This window comes from Patagioenas fasciata, chromosome 2 (genome assembly GCF_037038585.1).
Source record: "Patagioenas fasciata isolate bPatFas1 chromosome 2, bPatFas1.hap1, whole genome shotgun sequence".
Taxonomy (NCBI): Eukaryota; Metazoa; Chordata; class Aves; order Columbiformes; family Columbidae; genus Patagioenas; species Patagioenas fasciata.
Genome location: NC_092521.1, coordinates 106,123,645 through 106,149,179, shown reverse-complemented (window position 1 = coordinate 106,149,179; position 25,535 = coordinate 106,123,645). Strand labels below are relative to the sequence as shown.

The window sequence follows — 25,535 nt, the reverse complement described above, 5'->3', positions numbered from 1 at the left end:
GCAACAAAAGGAAGAATTTAATATGATTGTTAACATTTTGGACACTTAAAATTGCAATAAAAGCAATAACATTAGAAAATTAATACTATTTCTCCTATTACTCATTGATCAAATAGAAAGGGTCTTATAGTATAAACAACACTAAATACAGATACATGCTAGTCACTGTTCACCTATTCATTTCAGCCTACTGGCTTCTCATTTTTAAACTAGCTTAGATTTCCTGATGCAAAGTCTGTAGTGCGTTTTCGTTTTTCAGGAAGCAGACTTTGTTGCTCCTGAAACTCTGATGCCCTTCTACTCATCTCAGGGTATAGTCAAGTCAGAATTTTGAACCATAACAGTAGATAAATTACTGCCACTGAAGAAAGGAGGATGCATATATGGTCTACTTTAGATGGATATTATGGAAATATTCTAATTGGACTGAGATTTTGATTGAAATAACTTCAAATGAAGTCATTTGGCTCCAATAAGCTTGGATGATTTAAAGCTCATTCATCTCAGTGCTCATGTACACTCAAACCTTTGCCTTAAGGTAATAGTGTAAAAGTGTCGTGACATACATAGGAAATACTGGGGAAACCTGTAGGAGGGAGAAGCATTTTCTCAAACTGTAGAACAGATACATAGGAAAGCCAGTGACTGTTTTTTGTATACATTTGCAAAAAGAAAAAAAAAATAAATAATAAAATCTGCCAGTGTTCTGCATCTCACTGGGATCAGTTTCGTATCCTGAGCCTTCACCTTGCACTGCCCCAGGGCTGCTGCTGCTGCCACTTTCTGGCTTCCAAGGCCAATAAACTATATCAGCTAATGCCATTCAGAATTCTCACTGTGTTCCTGCATTGTGCTCATCAACACATCTGCTTCCAGCAATGTTTGGTGCAGACAGCAGAACTACACATGAGAGTCTATTTATTCAGGCCTTGTGCTGTATTTCACTTCTACTGCCTGTGTGTCCTATTTCTGTGAATTACTCATTAACAAGCAAGTGGGAATCACTTATATGGCACATATATGGTTGTCTTTATACTATGCCCAGGGGGAAAAACACTTCAGTGCATTATTTCTACAGAAACAAAAATACACAGAAACCAGACAAAACACATAACTGCATTTCTTAAAGTTCATAAAGATTGGTAGATGCAATACTTTCTTCCAGTAAGTGTTAGTAATTAGTAATTTACAAAAGGAGAACATTAAACCATAGTGTCTTTGTTGTTAATCCACATTTAACTGTTATGAAAGCTGCTGTGGAATGGGTAACTTAAAAAAATACTCACACTTCATAGACACATACACACTCTTCCTTGCGACAGGATTATTAACAGATAATTAACAGTTTCTTTTTGTGGGGGCTTCTGCTGGCATTTTAGCAAATCTGCACAAACTGGTACAAGGTATACTTATTTGTCATTCACTCTCACCCTTTTACATTTGTGGACAGACTTCCTGTGAAAATCATTTGCCAAATGGGGGTACTTAGTTGTTTAATAATTATTTTGACATCAAAGTGAGACAGGCGAGGAAAAATGGGGATATTAGTAACCATAGCCAAGACAAAAGAAAAGGAAATTACCTTCCAGCTGCTGTAATAGACTAGTGTATGAATATTAACCCACCAGGAACATGTCTCTCTTCTTGCATTATCACCTACCACTGTGCATAATTGTTTAACACTTCATTACCTTCTGTATTTCAGGACATGAGAACACTGATATTTCTGATAAACTCAGGAGTTCTATTGGCCATAGGCTATCATTAACCATGGAGAGCAAAAGGACATTTTGTGACCTTTGGCTCTTATTTGGGAATCTCTCTGAATAAACCAACTAAAGTAATATGCATGTGTGGAGGCCTAATAACCACTTTCAGAAAGCTCTGGGCTGCTCATTTCAATATTAGTCATATCTATTTGTATTCTGTACATTCTTCAGTTGTTAATACAAGAAGACATGACATCATCTGAAACCCTCTCCACCCTACTTTCTCAAGAAAAAGACTTACAACGTGCCCCAAAGTTTAACAACTTAGCCTGGTGGAGATATGAATACTGAAAAGTATAGGGTATTTCATGAGGTGTTGGCCTTCATACTAATGCCTCCAGTGAACTCGGGATGTCCAGCAAATTGCTAGTGATACTGCAGATAACAAGATGCAGGACTTTCTAATGACTGCCCCAAGCCATCCAGTAGCCTAGAAATACAGAATTAGCAGGATGAAATGAGTGCTGAAGCAAGTGAGAAGCCTACACATACTTTCTAGTTGAAGGCAGACATATTTTGTACTGTAAAATTCATATTATGTAGACATGCACCACAGAAGTCTTGTAGAAAATTATGGCAAACAAGTAATATTTACTGAATACCCTAGGTAATAAATAGTACTGGTAGGATGTATTCACATTTTTTTAGAGCTTTATTTGGCCACATATTGTCAATCAAACACTCCTAGAAGCATTTCCTACGTATGTGATATAGTAAGTAACAGCACTTTATAATGGCTCTGAGATATATTACTATGTGCACATTAGCAGCCTAGTTAAAATCTGAGAGAATACTGGAAAAGTCTGGATAGAAAAATTACATTTAGTTTTCACAACCTCACACATACAGGAAGCAGAGCAGGATAGAAAGACAATTGCCCAAATCATGAATGCTTTAATGAATATACAAACCCATAGAAAATAAATCTTATAACCTGCAAGTTTTCTGCAGTCCATTCTGCTCATGATAATTTCCCATTGTTTATCTGCCTCACCGAGATTCAAAGCTCAGCCAGTCATGGGAAAGCAAAAGCAGCAACAAAAATATGCAGTGAAACTAAATGTTGCTTGCATCTTTATGACACTGGACCTCAGAAGCCTCATCATTTCACCCACAAACAAGTACAAGTATCTGAATCCTGGTCAGCCTTTGCCTAGAACTACTTCAGTATCTTGGCTGACTGCATTCAGTTAAGGCCAGGAAGAAAAACCTGAATCTGCTTCTGAAAAGCAGACTATACCTTTGGGCACAGCCCTAAGCAAAGGTTGGTGTTTAACCTTCATTATGGGAGTGGAACTCACAGGAGGCACTATGTCCCAGAAACACACCTCAGAGGCAATCCATATATATAGTTTCCTCATTGCTTCAAGGCAGTAATAATTTAGTACCAGTACAATCAACAGTGTTGGCCATCATCTTGTGGCATGCCTGAAGTAACACTTATACTGTTTCTCTTCCATGTTTTCTGTCTGCCTCCGTGCTCTGAGATGCTTGTGGATGTTGACATGGTAGGTAGCCTGAAGAGAGAAACAAAAGAAACTGTGTATGAGAGCGTTATTTTTCCCCAATTCCTTACTAAAGTGCCTAGTCCAGATAAGTCACTGGAGAACTGAATCTATGACTGCACTGATACAGGAATTCTGGCCTCCACAAGACCTTTCCTTTTGGTGCTGTATATGAATTAGATTTACTGCTTCTTTCTAATTCATTTTTTACATAGTTGTAGGCAAAGGAAATTTGTTATGTTTAGGGAACATATTTAAATCTCAAATAATTTTTGAAATTTGTGGATACTGATTGTCCTGGTTTTGTTAAAAACAAGACCAGTTCTCTTTTAGTGGGAGGGGTGGATGGAACAGGTGACTTAAATTGACCAATTGAGTATTCCATCCCATAATTGTCATACCCCCTATGTAAGAGAGTGATCAAAAGGGTCAGTTGGCTCTTTGACTGGCATCTAGAGAGGACCCTGTCTGTCTGCCTGTGATCTACAGGCCTCAAGCCCTGCATCCCTGCAACCAGTTTCCGGTTTGCTGTAAAGTCCCGCCCATGACTTCTGGTGGCTCTGCTGCTGCTGGAGTGACACCAACTCCACATTGAGCATTCAAGATTGGTTTTGTATATTTTGTATATATTTTCCATTTATTAGTAGCATTAATAAAACCCTTTAAAACCTTCCAACTTGAAGTCTAAGTCTCTCTTCCATCCCTCTTATCCTCCCTGTCATCTTTCTGATCTAGAGTAACGGGGTGGTGGTAGGTGAGGGGGTAACAGGGAGTGTCTGCCATGGTTTATTGCTGCCTTGCCTTAAACGTTGACACTGATCTTGTCCCATCTAGGTGTAGCTCCCTTCAAGAAGCAAGACATTGGCTCATTATTACAATTGTATATAAGGTTTTAGGCTTTCTTTTTACTGATCCTTTTCTTTTTTTTTTTTTTTTTTTTCTTTTACCTTACACAGTCTTTGACTCTTGAAAATAGCTAATGAGCTAAATAAAGAAGTGTGGGCATGAACTCTAAAGTATAGTGTAGCAGGATGTGTTAAGGCTTCCATGTAACAACAAATGGAAAACTACATGGTATGATATTAAAGCTTAATTTCCTTCTAAATCTGTAAAAGGAATAGCAGAAGGGAACTAACCGGAATGAATAAAAGCTGATGTTGTTTTGCTTTATATATGTGTGTATGTATGTATTTGTACCAATACAAAATACATTTTAGTCTGATTGAAACTACCGTCTTATCTATCATACAGGCTTCATCACACCTGGATAACTAGTACAATTATAGCATTCAATAGTTAAGATAGTGAACAGCAGCCAATAGGTGAGGACAGGCTTTATAATTAGGTAAGTTAGAACCTTTTGATGTTTTTTTTTGTTTGTTTGTTTGTTTTTCTGCAGACTGTTCATCTCCATTGACAAAAACTGAGGAAGGACACCTTTTGGTTTTTATTTTCAAGAGTTTACCAACTCAGCTGAAGTGGGAGAACTTATGAGCTTGAGCATTCCTGGGGTAGGACTATTCTTGACAAATGCACCCTCAGTCGAACCAGTTCTGGAACTTTTGAATTTCTCAATTTCTAAAGTAAAACTCCTTTCTGAATGCACAATACGTTACCATTGATATTCATGCACAGTATCTTCATTATGTTCATATCAATGATCAGAAAAAATGCAAAATACTCTGTATTTTGGTTCCAAAGTCCCTTCAGGTACAAATCTAGCTACCAAAAAGCACAGCTGCATGAGTGGGATGTTCTTCCATTTACCATGCCAGATCTGGTATGTGACAGGAAGTAATATTACTTTGCCTGATCTGATAGCACACATTGGACTGGTAACCTTAAAACCAAGATTTTTCCATTAGGCAAATCATCAGATCACTGTTCAAGCTCCAAAAAGGCAGCATTTTCTTTGTCGATTTGCCATCTTGGATGAGCAGACATAAAAATTCAACCTATTGTTGTACAGCTTTAATGTTTTTCCCTTATAGAAAAGGACAGAGGGAGAAAAAAGAAGTGAATAAAATTATAAATACCAGTTTGCATTTTATGCTGAACATAAGTATCAGGTTGCCTGCAACGATTAACATGCAGGGAAGCTTAGTGTCTCCATGAAGGACTACACTTGAAAAGCAGTCAGATGGCAAATTGAAGTAGTAATAAAGGAAGGAACGTCTTCCAGGCAAGAGACCTTTGCCTAGTCTATGATGCTGAGAATTTAGGCTCACACAGCAAGTGAAATCAGACTAGAATAAGGTGCATCTCTAATATCTAAGTGTTTTGAAGATAAGAACACTGTAAAAAATTCTTTGCTAAATTTCTGTTTCTAACTTACTATCCATGTTATTCCTAAAGTAATTAACCTAGAACTTGGGAATTTGACTTGTAATTCCAGTAATGGAAACAGTGGTGCTCTCTATAGTTCTGCCTGGCTATCTGTCCTATCAGGATACAAGTATCATACCAGTACCCAACAGGGCTCTGTCAGGTTCAAATAGCACATTTCAACATAAATTTACAACCCTCTGTAACATCTGTCTCTTCCCTATTTGGTAGTGATTTTTCTAAAGTGAGGCTAAATGTCCTAGTTTTCTTCTTGGCTCATTTCTCACTGTCTGTTTGGATCTCTCAAATGTACAGGACGATGTACTATGTAAATTAACCTTTATGAGCACAGTAGGAAAGGAAACAAACAAATATCCCTTTTGTATAGACTAGTCTAACCCATGAATTCACTAATTCACCACTCTGGTGAATCAACAAATGGTTACAGGTCTGATTCCACAGCCAAAGGTTTGGCTACTTAGACCATGGGACCCTCTTTGAGAAACCTGGTCTGCTGGGAGTTGATGGATTTCATCTGTCAGAGAAGAGGAAGAGCATCTTCAATCACAGGCTTACCAAACTGGTGAAGTGGGCTTTAAACTAAACTTGTTGGGGGAGGGAAACCTCAATCCATCCCACTCCTACCAGTTTTATGTCAGTGCCAGCAATAGATGCCCAGGGCCTGGAGAAGGGTCACAAGTCAGCAGGAGAGCACCTGAAGAGCAGCACAAAGGAAATCCAGCCACTCCAGCCAGTAAGTCACCTCCATCAGGGGCCCATCTTCAATGCCTCTATGCAAACACAGGTAGCATGGAGAATAAACAAGAGGCGTTAGAGATGTGCACATGTTTGCAGGACTTGTGATCTTATTGGCATCACGGAGACATGGTGTGATGGCTTCTGTGACTGGAGTGTTGGAATGGAAGGGTATAGGCTCTTTAGGAAGGACAGGCAGATGAGACAAGAGAGGGTGTTGCCCTCTATGTCAGTGCCTGGCTGGAGTGCATGGAGCTCTGCCTGGGGATGGATGAGCAGGTGATGGAGAGCTTATGGGTCAGTGACATTAGAGGGGGAGTTTGCTCCAGGCCACTCGACCAGGAAGGCCAAGCGGATGAGGCCATCTATAGACAGATAGGAGCAGCCCCACTTTCACAAGCCCTGGTCCTCATGTGGGACTTTAACCACTCTGAGAGCTGTTGGAGGGACAACAGAGCAGGACATAAGCAATCCAGGAGTCTCCTGGAATGTGTTTATGATAACTTCCTTCTCTAAGTGATAGAAGCCAATGAGGACAGGTACTCTGCTGGACCTTGTTCTCACCAACAAAGAGGGGCTGGTGCGGGAGAATGTGAAGCTCCAGGGCAGCCTTGGCTGCAGTGAACATGAAATGGCAGAGCAGAAGATCCTTAGGGCAGTGAGGAATGTACACATGAAGCTCACTACCTTGAACTTCAGGAGAACAGACTTTGGTCTCTGTAGGGATCTGCTTAGTAGAGTACCATGGGATGAAATCCTGGAGGGAAGAGTAGCCCAAGAGGGCTGGTTAATATCCGAGAAACACCTCCTCCAAGCTCAGGAGCAAAGCATTCTGTCGAGGTTTTGATTGCAGGGTGACAATAAAACCATGGCAGATGTATTGTTAACCCTCTCTCTTCCACCTTCCCCATTCAGGTCCTCCCTCTCTCCCTGCTCCCACTAAGGACAGGCAATTGGGAGGAAAAGAGGGACAGAAAGAAGAAAGTTGGAAAAATTAGAAATGTTTTACTAATGCTACTGACAAAATAGAGGAAAATAATACAAAATATACAAAACCAATCTTGAAAGTCCCAGCAACTGCTCCGGCAGATGATAAGGCTGGCACCCGAAGTTCTGGATTGGACTTCTGCAGCCAATGGGAGCTGGATTCAGTCTGTCACTAGGCTTCAGTTTGCAGGGACGACTAGCGAGGTCCCCTCCTGATGTCGTCCATAAGGAAAAAGGGATGAGATCCTCATGATCTCCCACTTTTATATGAAGTATTAACGTGAATAGGATGTTATACTCTGTTGGTCAGTTTCTTGGTCACCTGTTTCTTGTTGCCCCTCTTGCAAGATGTGCATCCATCCTTATCAATAACCTCACATTCCATTGTTATGTTTACCAAAACATGTATCTGACTTTCCAGGAAAATGCAGCTAATACGAAGGCTTTAGATGACAGGCAAATTCACTAAAAGAGAAACTTGTTTTTAACAAAACCAGGACACATTCCAACAAAGAAGTCAGGCAAAAATGACAGGATGCCTGCATGGATGAACAAGTATCTCCTGGACAAACTCTAACACAAAAAGGAAGCCTACAGAAGGTGGAAGCAAGGACAGGTAGCTTGGAAGAAATACAGATAAATTGTCCAAGCAGCCAGGAAGCAAGTTAGGAAAGCTAAAGCCCCGATAGAATTAAAATCTGGCCAGGGACACCAAGGGCAACAAGCTTCTATAGGCACATTGATGATAAAAGGAACACTAGGGAAAATGTAGGCCCTTTCTGAAAGGAAACAGGAGACCTGGTTACTTGTGATACGGAGAAGGCTGAGGTACTCAACAACTTTTTTGCCTTAGTCTTCACTGGCAAGTGCTCTAGTCGTACTGCCCAAGTCACAGGAAGCAACGACAGGGACTGGGAGAATGAAAAACCACTCACCGTAGAAGATCAGGTTCAAGACCATCTAAGGAGCATGAAGGTGCACAAGTGCATGGGACCTGATGAGATACATCCACAGGTCCTGAGAGAATTGGCTGATGAAGTTTCTAAGCCACTATCCATCATATTTGAGAAGTCATGGCAGTCTGGGGAAGCTCCTGCTGACTGGAAAAGAGCAAACATAACCCTCATTTTTTAAAAAGGAAGACCAGGGGAGCTACAAGCCACTCAGCCTCACCTCTGTGCCTGCCAAGATCATGGAGCAGATTCTCCTGCAAGCTATGCTAAGGCACATGGAAAATAAGGAGGTGATTTGTGATGGTGATGGCCAACATGGCTTCACTGAGGACAAATTGTGCCTGACAAATCTGGTGGTCTTCTACAACAGGGTTACAGCACTGGCAGATAAGGGAAGTTTAACTGACATCATCTACCTGGACTTGTGTAAAGTATTTGGCACTGTTCTGCACGGCATCCCTGTCTCTAAATTGGAGAGATATGGATTGGACGGATGGACCACTTTGTAGATAAGGAATTGGCTGGATGGCTGCTCTCAAAGAGTTGCAGTCAACATCTCAGTGTCCAAGTGGAGACCAGTGATGAGTGGCATCCCTCAGGGGTTGGTATTGGGGCCAGCATTGTTTAATATCTTTGCTGGTGACAAGAACAGGGGGATTGAGCACACCCTCAGCAATTTTGCTGATGACACCAAGCTGTGTTGTGCAGTTGACACACTGGAGTGAAGGGATGACATCCAGAGATACATTGATAGACTGGACATGTGGGTCCGTGAGAACCTCATGAAGTTCAACAAGGCCAAGTGCAAGGTCCTACACGTCGGGGCAACTCAAGCACAAATACAGGCTGAGCGGACAATGGATTGAGAGCAGTCTTGAGGAGAAAAGGACTTGGGGGTGTTGACTGATGAGAAACTCAACATGATCAGGCAATGTGTGCTTCAAGCCCAGAAAGTCAACTGTATCCTGGGCTGCATCAAAATACATGTGACCAGCAGGTCAAAGGAGGTGATTCTGCCCCTCTACTCTGCTCTGGTGAGACCCCATCTGGAGCACTCCATCCAGCTCTGGGGCCTCTAACATAAGAAGGATGTGGACCCGTTGGAAAAGGTCCAGAGAAAGGCCTTGAAGCTGATCAGAGGGCTGGAGCACCTCTCCTATGAAGACAGGCTGAGAAAGTTGGGTTTGTTCAGCTTGGAGAAGACTCCAGGGAGACCTTCCAGCAGTCTTCCAGTATCTCAAGGGGCACTGCAAGAAAGCTGGAGAGGAACTTTTTACAAGGGCACATAGTGATAGAACAAGGGGTAATGGCTTTAAACTGAAAGTCAGTAGATTTAGGTCAGATATGAGGAAGAAATTCTTCACTATGACGGTAGTGAGGCACTGGAGTAGGCTGCCTAGAGAAGCTGTGGCTGTCCCATCCCTGGAAGTGCTCAAGGCCAGGTTGGGTGGGGCTTTGAGTAACCTGGTCTAGTGGAAGGTGTCCCTGCCCATGGCAGGGTGGTTGGAACTAGATAATCTTTAAGGTGCATTTCTACTCAAAGCATTCTATGATTCTATGGTAATTCTTGAGGTTTCTAACTCACAAGTTCTCTAATTCATAACTTGCAGCTTATAACTTGTAACTCATGCACTTATGTACAAAATTGTTACCTAGCTGACAGTGAGAGTGCTCATCATTTCTCTTCTGTCATGGTGCAGGCATCCCATGTATCCTACCGGGAAGCATGAAAGCCTTGGGAGTCCAGTTGGTGTTGGATCCACCTCAAAAACCTTTTGGTTAAGCTGATGTATCTGTATCTTCTGACTTGGAAGTTTGGTGTATTTCCATCAAATTTTTTAATGTATTCTGAAGAAACTGCCAGACAATTGCTAATGCAAGGACTATGGCCATAGGAAACTGCAAGCTGTAGGTGATTGTGGTTGCATAATGACCTTTAGCCATTTCTGGTGACCATATCCTGCATACTTGTTGCCCTTCCTTTGAGCTAATGGTTCTGCTCTCAGTGTACATTAGGACTTAACATGAGCTGGCTTAGCCAAAATCTGAGCAGAGGCTGAGTGAACAGTCACACTCACCTTAAAATTTTGTGATGATTATTCTGCTGGCAATAGTAGGGCTACTTAAAGAAAGGTTTACAGGCTTTTTTACTTCAGACTTGAAAATTATTTGTGAACAACAACATAAAAAAAAAAAGTTCTGGAAATCATTTTTAGAAATCCAACTTCAGCAGATATTCTTCCTCTTTTCTGACAACCTGTATTTACTCTTTAGCATAGTCAAGCATATTCCACCATAGCTTGACTGAATATTTAACTGAAATTGTTTGAGAGCAAATAATTAGTCATTTTAAATTTGTCTAACAAGGTTGACACTTCAGGTTTCTTTAGAAACAGAGTTTAGCAACATGCAGTCTAATGACTCATTTAATTCATTTTTCTTTTCATTAGCAATTGGTGAATGTAATACTTACACTGCTATATATATATATTAGATGTAGATGATAATACAGGATTTTAACCAAAATACTTCAACAATTATAACCAAATTACTTTTAACCAAATTACTTCAACATTACTCCAGAAGAGCTATGCTCAAACTGTGCCTATTCTTAATGACTGTGAGCCATTCTGCAAGTGACTGTATTTTATAAATTCTCAAGCACAGAAGTTAAAGAAAGGAGAAATTTGCATTAGGACATGCTCTTTCTTGATATAATACTAGTCTCTGCAGAACAGTTACTGTGTTTGCAGCCTGCTTGTATAGCTAAATAAGGTTTTGTATTACAGTAAGTCAAATTAGTATCTTTTTGTCATTCGAAAGGAGAGATCCCACTTCCTCTTTCCTCAATCGAGAGCAGGGAGTCAGAGGTCTCAGCTGCAACATGACACCAGTTTCCACACGCACACACTCTTCATGAAAGTTTATTACTGGACTTACTATTGTAGGAAAAGCTTATTACTGGAGTAAGACACTGTGTTGTTATTTATTTTATTATCACACATCATGGCTACATAACTTTTGCATTAAAAAATACCATGTAAACTTGGAATAGCATAAACTTTGCTTAGTTTTCTTTTACAACAAATGTCCATAGCATGTAAGTTGATCTTGGGCAGTTTATTTTGTAATGTGCTTCAGGTAATCCAGGACTATACTGTTAATTTTTTCCTAAAAAAGCAGGAAAAAAGCGCAAAATTTTGTGCTCATTATAAAGAGCTTGGGTAGAGAAAATGAGAGGGAAGGAGTTTTTATTGGTAATGGGGGATCACTGTCAAAATAAACATTCAACACAGAGAAACACAGTTAAGCATAACCATCAAAGCACCCATTGTTTCCACTGGCTTTTTAAATAAACGCACATAAAGTATGACAGTTAGAAAGATATTTAGTATTTAGCAATTATGTCTCCTCAGACATTGATAATAAAATTTATGAAAGAAGCAAATGGGCTAAAACACCTCTGTTACCTTCCATCAGGTGACTCCTTAGAGCTTAAGTATCTGTATGGGCTAGAGGTCAAGGTCAAACCTTGGTATCTCTTCAGTGCTGTACACAGTCTGAGTGCAGCAAAACTACTGTACTGTTTCAGGGCAAAGAGCAGAGAACAGACCTGCGCTGAACACTGAGGAGATAGCAGGTTTCACCTTAAGAAATTTAAGGTGGGCTCTGCCGTTTCCAAGGTTGTGATAGCTGACTCAATGTTTTTTGTGGGGAAAAAAGAATAATTACTAATTTATCAGCACTGAAATGAAGCAGCACATTCCTTTTCAGATGCATTCCAGGAAACATCTGAACTCAAGTCTGAAATACAAGCAGACGTGGACTAGTTAGAAAAGTTTTACCCTTTTACCCATATACCTCTGCTATATACGTTCCACAAAACAAGGTGATAAAATCAGCATTGCAGTATAGAATACCTTTATGCAGCACAGAGCAGAGACTTATCAAGATACTTATGCTAACTCAAAACTAACTAGCTAAGGGGTCAGCATTATGGCCACCTCAGTGTAGAGCTCTGTTGCTGTGTAATTATATTTACTAGGAGGCAGAATATTCTACTGAGATTGGAGTCTGAGGTGATGTAATTATATTGCTTTAGCAAGGTTAGTATCTCTGTATGGCACTAAGCTCTGTAGGCATACCAGCTTAATCAGAACTAGCGCCAGCTTTGCTATGTGAAACTGCACTCTGTGATGGAGACAAATCCAGAGTTTTGGGCTTTGGACAGAAGGATATGCTTTACAGTCAAAGTAAGATTCCATTGTATTGCGCCATTATCTGAGTGAGTCTATCCGAAGTATGTGTCATTTATTAAGTGTGCCATAGAAAGCATCATGTTGCAAGTTGATCTCTGCTTGCTGTTTTAAGCAGTATTACCCAAACATTTAAAATATTCTTGAAGGAGTCAGGGACTCATTACATGTTAGAGAGGTCAGGTTGCATGTATGTGTTGTGAATATCCAATTATTCACTCAGCATCAACTTACTCATAATTGAAATAAAGTAGATAAGTAGATGGGCACAGCATTTCAAAGGAATTCTCACAGTCCACTAACTCAGCACTTTATTTCAGTGAAATACATGAACCATAATCCCAATGGAAATAAGAGAAATACAGACTACAATCAAGAAACTGATAAACAGAGAAGCAAATGGAGAAACTCAAGTCAGAATAGTGATGCTAAGCAGCCCCCCACCATTAAAATTGACAGAACTGTTGAGTAAAATCTGAAAGAGGGCTCACTGCTCACTGAAAGAAACTTGGAACCTTTGATAGCAGACATAACAAAGTATATTTCACTGAGTGCCCCTGGAGAGAAATCTTGATAATCCCTGTTGTACAAAGAACCTTCTGCTGAGTGATGCAAAAGCATCATGTGCAGAATGCAAAGCTCACAGGAATTTGAAAACTGCTATTCTTTTTACTGCATATTAAGCATATGGTATATTAGCAGGTATTCACACTAAGGACATTCAAAGAAGTATGCACAGAACAGCCAACTAACCCAAATACCTACTTTGTTTCTTTTCAGAGGGCATTATCCTGAAAAGATCTACAGTTTTGACTTTCAGCTCTATGGAATTCCAGTTTGACCATCAATATAATCATTTTCAGATGTGTAAAGGTTTTTAACCAGCAGATAACAGAATCTTTCCATGTGGAATCACTAGGTTGATACAGGATTACTTCACTACTGTTTGGCACTGCTGCAGACTTGGTAATGAAAAATTGAGCAGACAACAGAAAAGCCAGCAGAATACATATGTGCAAACATACACAAGACCTAGATTTGAGTCTACTTGGCACACTCATGAAATGCTACAAAGAAAAATAACCTGACAGTAACAGATGAGATTCAAAATCAGTCAAGACATACATAAACCCCAATAATATCGTGCATAAAGGGAACAGAATCAACAAAGGAAAAAGACTGAGCAGCCACTACCACACAAACAAAGATATAACTCAAGTAGGTAGCATGTCAGGTTTAAGAAACCCACTAGTAGCATTTACTCAGTTATTTTATAATGCAGTAAAATAATGTATATTATGTTCATTACACTGTATTATATTTTAAATAACCTGTATAACCTAACTCTCAGAAGGATGCTTTTCTCTCATCGTTAAACTGAGCTACAAGCAAAAGACATGGGTCACCCTTACGCATTAGCTGTCCAACTATTTATTTGGATTTTGCTAGAAAATACCAGTGAAGAACTAATGGTTCAGAAAGTAGTTAAGATCACTTTTCCATTTCCTAGATAAATTGCACAGTATTGCTCATCAACACCTGAATGAAAAATAATTTAAAGTTGTGTTTCATGACCTAGGTTCTAGTACTACACATATGACTTCTTGCAATAAATTATTTTTAAAATACTGAACAAATTCTTTCTTGCAAGGTGATACATATATCATGACCTGTAAACATTCTTTTATCAATATTGAGCTCTTTTGAGTAGAAATATTTCCCAGTCACCACCTGTACAAAACACATCATGAACCTTTAGCCAAATTGATGTTATAATACATTGGAATTTACAGTCCAATTAAAAAACAATTAAAACAATTAAACAATCTAGGTGTCCCAGTGACATGTTTCTGTCTCTACCTAAGCCTATATTTTATTCAGCATAAACTACAAGTCCCTGGGATAAAGAGCATCTGTGATTGTCAGATCAGATGAGGACATGTAAAGCCCATGTTTTTACAAAAGGAGAAGCTGAATGATACTCTTACTTAGATCTTACATGGAATTTTTTTAATGTGCTGTGGAAAGGGTTCTTAATCATTATAATTTGAAAATCAAGGTACAATAAGATAAAGTGGATTGCTTAAACTCACTGAGTAGCTCAAAAAATGAGCTGAGACCACAATCAGCCCTGCTCCCTGTCCCAGCCATTGCTTCTGAAACTACAGGCCCTAGGGAGGGATGGCTGTAACAGGGCCATGCCCATGGTCTGGCAGTTCTGTGCTGTTAATGCAAAAGCAGGTCTCTGCCATTTAACTGAATGCAGGACATGTGACATGATACAGGACATGCCACAGGATACCATGTGATCAGATGCAAAGCCTGAAACCACATTCCTCTGCTGTTACTATGCTCCTTGAGAAAGCAAGCCCAGGTGTTTTGGTAAAGTTATATCAGCTGAAAAAGCTGTGTCTAAAAAAATCAATTGTTTTTACCTTTTCTAAAAAGCCACCACACTAGGCCAGCTTTAAAAACTAGATGCCTTTGACGTCTGAGTTTAAGTATCAAAGCATAATTATTCTTCTACAGTACACACAACTGGGAAAAGCTAAACTATCTAAGTGACCTAATGACAGCAGAACTGTGGGATTTCCAACAATTCCAAAAGATAAAAAGCATTAAAAAACCACACACCATTGTTCTCAGTTTGAATGAAGTAAACACACACACACACACACACACACACACACACACACACACACAAATGGTCTGTAAACACAGAGAAAGGATTTCCCGCAAGTTAGGTGGGGTATAGAAAGCTTATAACTGAATCAAATGGAGCCAAAAATGGAAGATTTCTAGGGGCATTTAAACTCTCATACAAGGGGATGTGTCTGTGCGTGGACATATAAGGAAAATAATATTTCCTACTTCTTAATTATTGCAGAGGATATAAGTGTTTACACAGCAGCAGTTTCCTATTATTGATATTTATATATTTTCTTTTTATAAGTATTAAACTCTGCAGCAGGGACAGTCTTGGTTTTACGGTCTGAAATACTGAATGTGTTACCAATTGTCCTAGTAGACAACATCAAATTATATCCCTGATACTAGAAATTAAGAACATATCCATTTTAATATTTTAATCAACAGATACTGTAGTCTCAAGACTGTACCCTGTAGCAATTCATATGGCTTGCACTGAAACCCTCAGAAAATATTGTAGATCAGCAGAAGCTAGTCTGTGAAGTCTTAGCAATGATGAAATGTAGTTAATGAGAAAGTTTTAAAATGCATTATTTTTTAAGCTAGTTAAACACACATGATAAATATAACTAATATGTATATTTTAGAAGGCCTTTCAGTATATGGGAATGATAACTTCCTGAAATATATGAGAAGACAGCATAGCATGGAAGAACCTTATCTAGCAAAGATGGCTTATATCAAACTTACCAATTCTCCCCTCCCCAAACCAGTGGCAGCTGACTGACAAATTTTCAGTGACTTTCATCAAGTTCCATTGTGGGTGAAATGTTTCCATTAGGATTCCAAGTTTCTGCTAGGAGAGAAGTCTGGGTTGCTGGATCTCTTCTGCTCAGCAAGTACCAAATTAAGATGTTCTGATTCAAAAGCACACATTTTATGCAACACATGCTGGAAAGGGCTTTGGCTCTTGTTGAAGGATGGAAAAAAAAGGTCAAAACCTCAAAAGTTCTCATGAAAAAAACTGATATCAGGTTGGGTCAGTTTTGTTAAGCTTGTATAGATTTTGGAATTATTATGCTTATAATTAAATAAAATTCAAAATCTTACATTTCACATTCACATAGAGATGTAGAGAGATGAACTCTTCAAACTCTAATGTACTTCTAATCTGTGTTGCACCATTGTGAATATGTCAGACTTATTGTGAATATGTCAGTTAAAGAAAAACACTGATTTATTGTCAAGCAGAAGTGCTTGGATGGTTTTGATTTAACAAACTAAGTGAATTACTTAACTATTTCAACATCTTTTAAAATTTTTAAATAAAACAACCTTTTGTCCTATTGGTAAGGAAAAAAAAAGGCAGAAATTTTCTTTTCATCTGAAAGGATACAAGTCAGTGACTTGTCTTCGTACCTGTCAAATCTGTTCCTTTCAGGAGTCAGTGTCTGCCCAAAAGCTGTCTCAGCTGTTTGTTTGCTGACAGAAGACCATGCTCTCACAGTTGTATTAACTGATTAGTGAAATACCTTATTTTACTGAGGCAAAAGTTCCTTCATCCCACCTGTCATTTCACTAAGTCTGCAATGGTTGTCAGCCAGGCTTTCACTTGTGTAATGCCTGTTGAATCTGCATTCAAACTGAACAGCAGAGTCCTGCAAGCCAATGTCAAACTATGAAATATCCCAAGTGAATTCTCTGTGGTCAAGAAAAAAATGGGATTAGATAGTCTCCAGTTCCATTTGTAAAGACTATAGGAACAAGACAGCTGCTCTGGCATAGAAATTATCAGATTCCTGTCTCAACTACAAGCACCTCCAGAGTTCTTGACAATGAAGGAGGAACAACCCTGTCTTAACTACTTTTCACACTAGACGTGAATGTGCCTGCCCATATTTTTAAAGAACTATGTGGCAGTATGTGGACAGTGGACTGTTAACATCGTAATTTGCACATATACGAGTTTCAATACTGATTGCTTACATCTCCTGAAAAATGCTGTAGTAAGGAGCAGAAGACAATATTGGGCATGTAGACTCAGTATGGTGTCTTTGACTGCCATCCAGTCACTTACAGACCATAATTATTTGCTGGTTATGCCCAGCAGCACTCTGGTACATGTAAGTCCTTTCTTCATGTGAAAAAATATTAGATGAAAACTCTGAAAAACTTTGTAAAGGCTTTTGCTGCTAGAGCCTGCTCATTAAGTTTCCACACCTTGGGGCTAGCTGGATACACATAATGACATAAATAACCCATCTTTTTATAACATTAAACTTCCTGGAGCTGCCATAGAGTGATTTAAGGGCAAAGAAAAAGAACCAGAATTAATTCTTCAAATTACTATATAAGGAAATGCTTTTATGGCATTTTTGCATTTATGGCGTTCCTGCACTAATGCACAAATTTTAATTGATTCAAACTAAGTAATGTTTATCACACATCCAATCACTGGAATAAAAGGAACTCTGTCTTCCCTGGAGCAGTATATTTGTTTGCATGCTCCATACTAGAGTTTAAAGTTCATAGTAAAACAAGCTCAGATGGGATAAAAGGTATGAATGATCAGATGCTGCTCAGTCAGCTCATTTTGCCCAAAAAAGACTAGGCAGTGTTCATACAAACAGGTCTGTAAACAGGCTTTAGAAGCTGTAACTAGGAACAGGAGCTAGCTCCTAGGAGCCAACTACTCCTGCTTGGGAGTAGTAACTTACTTGCTTATCTCAGATTTACACAAAATGCATGGATTTATGCACCAAGAGAAACACTATCATCTCCCGGTCAAGCAGGGCACTCCAATGAAGTTTGCATCTATTCTAAACATCCCTGCCAGGAAATCAAGATGTGCACGCACATGTGATAAACACTCACGTAAACCAGTAAAGGTCAGTCTGCTGTGGCAGTGAATAACTTCTCAGTGCCTTCTATTTTGATTGTTACAAATGGTTTTACATAACTGGTATTCTCTAAATCAAATAAGGCTACTGATTGTACCAATGTTTGGTTTTTTTGTGTTGTTTGTTTGTTTGTTTGTTTTTTATTCTATACACTGATGTTCATAAACAGAGAAAAATATTTCTCCATGGTGTGTGTTTGGTCTGCATACGGAAAGTTCACCTACAGTAATACATAATACAGTGGCACATCTAAAAGACTCTAAGGTGGGAATTACAGAGAAAAAAACATGTTCCTTTTGACTGCTGCTTGATGTGTTTTGCAGAAGCTCAGGAGATCAAGAAAGAAAGAATCTTGCACAAGGCAATAGGAGAAAAGCAAGCTTGGTAAGTCAGAAAGGAGTATTCAGTAGAATGATACAAATTCAAAAAATGAGGGATGTATTGTACTCATACACTGGTACTAATATAATTTTTTCATCAGTATACACTTTTTTCACAAAGGACATGTCTTAGGAATGCTACATGTCTTCTTGGCTCAGTGTATTTGTATCACAGTTCAATCAGATTTAATAAGTGTTATCACATTTAGTGTTACTTTTGCATGCTTAGTTTCTTGTAACAACGTTGGACTTTCCGTGTTATTTTGGAGTCGCTGAATATGTAATGATGGTGATATAAAAGGAGGATCTATGATCCAGAACAGTGAGAAGAAAAAGTCAACTCTTTTTTTATTCAACACATACCAATACTAAAAAATACTATTCTTATAAAAATCTTGGCCTAGGCTTTCACAACACTATGTACATTCAAAAGACTACTTTGGAATGTATTCCAAGAAGGTTGTTGGCCTTTACAACATCATTCACTATCCATTCCCTCTTCCCATCCTTTCTTTTTCATGGCATTAGAGAGAGAAGGCAAAAGGCAGAAAGTTTGCTTCCTCATGTGCATTGTTACTCCCCAGGTATGACATGAAGCACCACAATAGAAAGTGGTTGCCCTGCCAACCTGGAGGAATGAATGACCACTAACAAGCTTGCTGTTCCTGTGAATATTGTAAAGCAAATAATGACTGGATTAGTGTGAAGCTGAGTTAGGTGTGCTCTTTCCTCCTCTCCAAGATATCACTGCGTCTCTCTTCTCTGTACATCTTTTCTTTAAAACAGTCACTGGGATATCACCCTTTTCAGGCCATTAAGGGTCAACTAGGCAGAAGTGAAGAGATGAAGAAGCACCACGACCAGGGACACAGAGTGGGACACTGTTTCCATTTGTATCTACTTACAGAAATAGGGAAGTGGTAACAGGTGGTGTGCGGTATAGCTGAACAGCAGTCAGGGTGCAGCCAAGATGGTAGGAAAAGCACTTAATCCATGAAACAAAGAAAGGGTATAAAAATGTGTTAGTGTCATTAAGTTATTTAAACCTCCCTGCCCACCTATGCTAAAGTTGTATTCCACTGTATCAATTTATATTTATTGGATTTGGTCCCATGCATGGGTTTTGTCCTCTGCTTCTGGTTCAGGTTGATTTTTCAGTGTTTTTTAGGGTCCTCTAGTTCTCCATGTTTCCGTCATGGTTAATGAGATCCAATGTCTGACATTCTTGTATTTGTGTTACTGAAACTGCCATAGCATAGTTAGCAAGATACTACCAAACTTTCCATGGAAATAATAGACTGTGGTAATTCTCATCCAAATTTATTTATGAGGTATTTAGTAAAACCAGAATTCATCCCCTGTATTCCTTCATCTGTATAATGGTGGCTGTTCATATAACTGCAGATCACTTAAAGTAATGCAGATCATTCTGGTGAAAAAATGGTTTCCACTCAAAGCTTCTCAGTATATGATTCAAGCCAGCATCATGTATGGCAGATGAAGCATCAAGAGCTCTGGTTTGTGAACTCCTTATGAATCAGGCATAACCATATAAAAGTCTTCAGATCAATGTTTAAACAGCACACTAGCCATCTCTCTACTATGACTCCAGGACAGAAGAGGCAACGTGGATGAACAGAAAGCTTAGGAGCAGCAGAACATGGTAGGAAAACAGCGACAGGTTTTGAAAGTCTTGTAACATGACATGTTTCACAATGAAAAACCATCCATAATGGTTTTGGTGCAAGTAAGCTTATAATATTATTTAAGTAAAGTGCTGATCATAAAAGCACAGATAATTTATGATAAAGCATTCTAATCTGGATGTAACACATTGTAAAATGAACTCAAGGTAACACACGACAGTTTTCAAATGTAGAAAAACTCAACTTCAGAACTAAGCATGCTCTGAGACACATTTTTCCTTAACCTTTGGAAGCCCTACAATAATTTTATTAGTTTTCTGCTATCATGTAATTCTGAGAAAACCAACAGACTCAAAAGGAAAATAGTCAGAAAGGATTTCACATTCAAATATGGAAAACAGGTGACACACTTGTAACATACATAGCTATGTGTCAGTTACGTGTTAAATACTTATCTATGAACATGAGTTTTAATGCTTTATGTTTAGATAGTGTACTACAAATCGGGTTAATTTATCAGTCAATAAGCAGCTACTGCCATCTATTGAAGAAATTATTAAAATACAGAAATTACTTTATACTGCCAGCAAGGCATCTGAAATACAATATCCTTTCTGAAAACAAGTGCTTAGTATTTTATCACATATGAAAACTGTTACAAGAAAATTATCAGGGGCCATTAGCATAGATATAGATTACAGGTAAGGAAGTATAAATGAGACTGAGGGTATGGACTAGTGACCTCAAGCTGCTGAGATACCAGATGACAGCCAGTGACCGCTCACCAGCTAAACTGGTAACTGAGTACGTGGGTGCTCTCAGCCTCTCCTAAAATACATTTTGGAAGAAAATGTTATGTCTCAAATCCTACTCTAAGACATGTTGAAAGCCAGGAAAATAAGATTAATCTCTCTTAATTTTAGAGATAATGTGAACACTCTATTAATCTACCAGATCCTCTTGTAAACCACGGAAAGTCATTAAAAAGGTTATTCCTACAACTTGTCTTAGGTATCTGTCTTATGAGATGAATTATCATGTGGAGAGGTCTGTCTTCACAGATTACAAAGAGTTTAGATTTGAAGACCCAGTTCCCAATTTTGAGATGCCTCAGTGTAAGATAAGGTAAAGTGATATGCACTGCTCCCAAAAAGTGAGTTTCTGTTCCCTTCTGCCTATAACTGCTTCATCTTCCTGTCTCCAGCTTGTCCTATGCCTTCTGCTGTCTGTGGTGGATTTCGGACCTTTCCATGAGTGTCTCTAGCTGAGTAAAGTAACAGAAACCAGTCTTAACAAGAAAGATGTCACTTTTCTGCCTTGCCAGTGAGTTATAACACCTAACAGGAGAGTCTGACAGGCACCAGACCTGCACAAAGAAAGGCACAGGAGTATGTGACCTTGAACAAGGGAGGACAGAGCAAAGCAGGGCAGGAGAAAAAAACCTGTAAGATATGCTACCTTCAGAAGCAAGAAAACATCTGATCTGCTCTGCCAACTGTAAACCTTGAGATGCACAATCTGTTTTCACAGAAATCTTTTGAAAAGGTCAGTCTAGAAACGTAATTTACTTCCTCACGCTTCAATTGTCTTTTTTTAAATTAAGAAATGTAGGCAATTACTTTAAGAAAAAATTAAAGTCTGTATGTTACACTTAATATACATCTGTATACAAAAAAATAATACATCCAGAAAGTATTTGGACAGAGAAAACTGCGAATAAGGTTGGTGGTTCTCTTTCCAAAAGTAACACTGAGTTGCTCATTTGTCAAGAGTACATCTGGACCTTGGGTGTTCACCTACTCACCTTGGGTGACACTTACCATAGGGTTTGAGTAGAAGTACTGGTACTGAAGTTCAAGATAGTGATTTAATGAGCACAACAGCCACTGGTCAAAAAAAAAAAAAAAAAAAAGAATGACATTTCTTAAATATGTTAGTACCTATATCTTGCACTACAAAATTCCTTACATGGCTAAACATCAGTTTCTACAGTTAAAACACCTGTAAAATTGCCTTTGTGTTTTAAATGTAATTTATTTTCAAATTTTGTTGTAAGTCTGTACTGTGCAGATATGTAACACTTCTAAGTTTAATACTATTTTAGTTCAAAAGTTGAATCCAAATGTATCAATTAAAGAACCTGCAGGAAAATTAGAAAACACTACAGACACACTGTTCTTAACCGTATGCTCTGTAAGTCAATAAGACTATCATCAGAAATTGGAAAATACACTCAGAATGTAAATTTATACAAAGAAATGTTGCAGTATCCCAAGTGTACAGTAATTCAAGGAAATCAAGCTCTTGATCAAGCTCCATGACACTCATAAATTGGTTTCCTTTTGGCTACGACCAGAAAGTTTTCAGTTGCCAACCTTACACAAAAGAATCTGATTATGTTCTTTGTTTGTTGGTTTGGGTTTTTTTTGTTTTTTTTTTTTTTTCCAGAACATACTTTGAATTTTCTGATCAGCCTTAATCAGGACCTTTGTTTTGACTGAGAAAAAAAACAACTAAGTGTCCTGCCATGGCACTGACTGAATAAAAACTGAAAGAGAAGAGCACCACCTGCTGAGTAATCATCACTCCTTGCTATAACATTTAAGGATATTTGGAGATTTCCTCACCAAGGTCCAATCCTGCCTGATCTTTATTCACTATCCTAAAAACACCATAAACACCCCAAGGTAAAATACAACGGTATGAAATTATTTCATGTAATTTGCAAAACATAAACCACTGAACACAGCATGCCTTTAAGTGTTAAGATTAGAGATTTAATGCTAGATTATTTATAATTGTCATAACTGTCAAGTCAAGTGATATTACAGTAACAAGCAAGTCAGTTACAACATATTACAACTTAAAATCTTCTAAATCAGCATGCTGGCTTGACTGAAAGTAAGCTAATTTTCTCTATGCAATTAGAAACTTTTCTTTTTTGTAGCTAGCACCATCACTGTTTGGATTCTGTTTTGAGAACAAGAAGATAACACCCCTGGACAGTGTTAATGTTTTTCTTCAAGTAACTTTCCAGTGTCTTCGAGCTGGAACAAAGAGAATGCAAGAGCTTACTGTTGTTTTAGTAGTTATCTGGGAGCCAAGGATTTTTCTAGGGTCTCTGCCTCCAGGTGCAAGGCAGCTGGGAATTGGGGGTATAAATGGGGCAGATCTTGACTAACATCCAGAGTGATCAATAATATTCCAGGCCATTACCATCAGACTTTGATTTTCCAGCTAGGAAGAGGGAGACAGATCTGTTCTGCTACTGGTCTGGTTTGGTGGAATTCCATTTGGAAGTTCTTTTAGTTTGGCCTTTTGCTGTCCTGCTGTTTTGCAGAGGGTCTCTGGGCCTTTCTGCTGTTTACTCTCCCTCTCTAGGATTGGCTGTTTGGGACCAGGGTGCTCTCTCTCTTCCTCGGACTGGTTACTCAGCATAGAGCTCATGAGGAATTCCTTTGAGTTTATTTCCATTTTATATATATTTTGGTAGTAGCAATGTTATATTAGTATTATTTTGTTATGGGTGTTTATCTCAATTCATGAGTTTCTCCCTTCCAATTCTCTCCTCTATTTGGGGGGGCAGTGAGGGGAGTGAGTGAGCAGCTATCCTGGTTGTGATTGCCAGTTGGGGTTAAACCATAATAGTTAAAAATATTAAGGAAGTCCAGCAAGTTAAAATATGTTTTATTTTTCATGCACTTTTTCAGAACATAATTCCTTTTTCATCACCAAGAAATGAAATACTTCATAGTTTACAAAGGGTGGCTCAACAATAATTTGCCTACATGTGACAAAAGGACGACTACTGCAAAAATTCCACACTGGCTGGCAGATGGTAATAGTTTATAAGTATTAACAGCATTTTCATAGAATCATGGAACAGTTTGGGTTGTAAGGGACCTTTAAAGGTCATCTAGTCCAACCCGCCCTACAATGAGCAGGGACATCTTCAGTCAGTGCAGATCCTTCTCTGCCTTTCCTCCCTCGTTACTGCTTCCACAACGCAACGGCCCAGCGCCTCGCTCTCCAAACGTTTAGGGCACAGCACTCGGTCCGTGCCCGGCAGGGCTGGCTGCGTCACACCGGCGCGTCTCCTCTGCTCCCCACCCTGAAGCCCAAGCTCTGTTGTTAAGGGCACAATCGGCGCTCCGGCTCCGCTTCCAAGAGCCACCGCCGCTGCTGCATCCAGCCCCGTACGTCCTGCACTTACAAGTAGCACAGGCGAGCTCCAGCTGACCTCCTGGTGCGTCACTCCGGGGTTGCGGCACGCTCCGCTGCACCCGGCTGGGTGGAAACCCACTGCACTTCCATGCCTGCAGAGGCCGGTCCGCAGCTCCAGGCCTGGCGACGCCTCCTCCCGCTGCGCACGGCCTCAGCGCAGGGAACAAGGAGCTCCCCCGTCTCAAGCCCTGCGTAGACTGGAAGCAGCGGCAGCGAAGCAGCACCAGCCCTGCAGCCGCAACAGGAGCGGGTAAGCGCCGCCAGCAGCAGAGCCCACGGCCGCGCCCCTCCGCGTGCTGCCAGACCGGCAACGCACTCGGCGCGGAGGCGGCGACAAGCAGCACCCAGCATCTCGCTCGCACCTAGCATCTCGCTCCCACTTGTTACAACTTGTTCGTTGTTCCCTCCGCCGTGGTCACGCCTCCGGCAGGTTGCGATTGGCTGCAGAAAAGGGGATTCGCGGAGGGCTGGACGTGTGTGTTCCAGGAGGGGGCGAATGGAGGGCTGAGGCAGGAAGAACAGGAAAAGGAAGAAGTGTGCTGGGGTGCAGCAAGCACAGCTTTGCCAACCGATCGAGGGGGATGATTGTCCCGCTCTACACTGCACAGGTGCGGCCTCACCTGGAGCACTGTCTGTAGCTCTGGGCATCACACTATAAAAAGGATATAAAGCTACTGGAGAGTGTCCAGAAGAGGGCTACGAAGTTGGTGAAAGATTTTGAGGGGAAGCTGTATGAGGAGCGGCTAAAGTCACTTGGTTTGTTCGGCCTGGAGGAGACTGAGGGGAGACCTCATGGCAGCTACAGCTTCCTCATAAGGGGAGGAGGAGGGGCAGGCACTGCCCTCTGGTGACCAATGACAGAACCCGAGGGAATGTCAGGAAGATGTGCCAGGGGAGCTTTACGCCGGGCATTAGGAAAAGGTTCCTCCCCCAGAGGGTGGTGGAGCACTGGAACAGGCTCCCCGGGGAGGTGACGCTGCCCCAAGCCTGACAGTGTTCAAGAAGAGACTGGACAACACCTCCAGACACATGGCGTGAATTTGGGGGTTGTCCTAGGCAGGGACAGGAGTTGGACTCGATGATCTTTGTGGGTCCCTTCCAACATGAGGAAGAAGAGGATGGGGACGGTCCGCTTGCCGTACTGGCACCTTGGCAACTGCCTCGCAGCCCCGCAGGAGGGGCGGA

The 25,535-nt window shown here is 40.0% G+C and overlaps 1 long non-coding RNA gene across 2 annotated transcripts; it reads right to left on the bottom strand.

The window, feature by feature from the left end:
- Positions 1–24,429, bottom strand: LOC136098585 (uncharacterized). Of its 2 annotated transcripts, XR_011737643.1 has the most exons (6): positions 24,340–24,429; positions 21,947–22,012; positions 19,386–19,465; positions 15,951–16,056; positions 8,278–8,442; positions 1–3,286 (listed from the first exon to the last, which is right to left on the bottom strand). It is a non-coding gene; the product is annotated as an uncharacterized lncRNA (long non-coding RNA). The 2 variants fall into 2 exon arrangements; XR_011737642.1 differs by having other exon boundaries at positions 15,951–19,465.
- Positions 24,430–25,535: the final 1,106 nt, after the last annotated feature.